Source organism: Schistocerca piceifrons, chromosome 4 (genome assembly GCF_021461385.2).
Source record: "Schistocerca piceifrons isolate TAMUIC-IGC-003096 chromosome 4, iqSchPice1.1, whole genome shotgun sequence".
Classification (NCBI taxonomy): Eukaryota; Metazoa; Arthropoda; class Insecta; order Orthoptera; family Acrididae; genus Schistocerca; species Schistocerca piceifrons.
The window spans coordinates 636,651,994-636,653,550 of record NC_060141.1 but is presented as its reverse complement, the minus strand read 5'-3'; the positions used below and the strand labels follow the sequence as shown (position 1 = coordinate 636,653,550).

The 1,557-nt window shown below is 47.8% G+C and overlaps 1 pseudogene; it reads right to left on the bottom strand.

Annotated features, from left to right (window-relative positions):
• Positions 1 to 263: 263 nt before the first annotated feature.
• On the bottom strand, positions 264 to 381 carry LOC124796736 (annotated as a pseudogene).
• Positions 382 to 1,557: the final 1,176 nt, after the last annotated feature.

Genomic DNA, 1,557 nt, shown 5'->3' with positions numbered 1-1,557 from the left:
TTAAAGTTTAATAAACAGACAAATATTATTCAACTTAAACTAAAAATAAACTAAACTCCTCGCGCACAGGCCATGAAGGCCCAAAGGTACCGACCGGTCACCGTGTCATCCTCAGACCACAGTCGTCACTGGATGTAGATACGGAGGGACATGTGGTCAGCTCACCGCTCTCCCGGCCGTATGTCAGTTTCCGAGACCGGAGCCGCTGCTTCTCAATCAAATAGCTTCTCAGTTTGCCTCACAAGGGCTGAGTGCACCCCATTTGCCAACAGCGCTCGGCAGACCGGATGGTCACCCATCCAAGTGCTAGCCCAGGCCGACAGCGCTTAACTTCGGCGATCTGATGGGAACCGGTGTTACCACTGCGGCAAGGTCGTTGGCCATTATTCAACCTGCCTTCATTTAAATAATAAGAGTGTGACCCTAGGCTTCTGGGGCGGGGTACCAACGCCAGGGCCGGCCGGTGTGGCCGTGCGGTTCTAAGCGCGTCAGTTTGGAACAGCGTGACCGCTACGGTCGCAGGTTCGAATCCTGCCTCGGGCATGGATGTGTGTGATGTCCTTAGGTTAGTTAGGTTTAAGTAGTTCTAAGTTCTAGGGGACTGATGACCTCAGTAGTTAAGTCCCATAGTGCTCAGAGCCATTTGAACCAACGCCAGGAACACAACAAATTAACACTATTATAAGATTTTGTATCACAGATCTCTCAGTGGTGGGCAACTTAAATAACACTGGTTAATTTTATCAATCAAAAAACTTAAATGGCGGGAGAAGCAGAGCTAAAGCCTTACCAACAATACATTTAAAACTTACTATATTTTTAAAAAGGCTTAAGGCTGGCAAAGCTCATAACTACTCGCCGGCTGCGTTGGTCGAGCGGTTCTAGGAGCTTCAGTCCAGACCCGCGCGACTGCTACGGTCGCAGGTTCAAATCTTGCCTCGGGCATGGATGTGTGTGATGTCCTTGGGTTAGTTAGGTTTAAGTAGATCTAAGTTCTAGGGGACTGATGACCTCAGATGTTAAGTCCCGTAGTGCTCAGAGCCATGTGAACCATAATTACTCTGCCTCACAGGTTGCCTAGAGTGACTGCCAGGTGCACCCACAGAATCACAAAATCAGTTATAGCTGCCTATAAACTAACCATAACTGGACGTGGCAGCGCAAGCAAGGGCTAACACAAGACAGACTTTAGCACAACTGACTCGAGGGCGCTGTACGGAACATGTCAAACAAGACAGTGCGACGTACCCGTCTCAGTACTTACGGTCAAGCACCCTTAATTAAAATAAATAATTAATGTGGTGCACTACTTCATTATTCTATACAAGTGAAGCGCCCTGCTTCGCACAAACGTGTTACGCAATAGCATACGTAAAAAAAAGGGGAAAAACAACACTGCAAAAACCTTTAAAATCAGCTCAACAAAACCAATACCAATTACAAACAAGTCTCTGATCTCACAACGCCCTGCACAGTCGGGAACAGTCTGACCATGCGACAACACACCACAGGGACGCGTCAGTGTTCCGTACTCACAGTTACACCATTCTGGACACC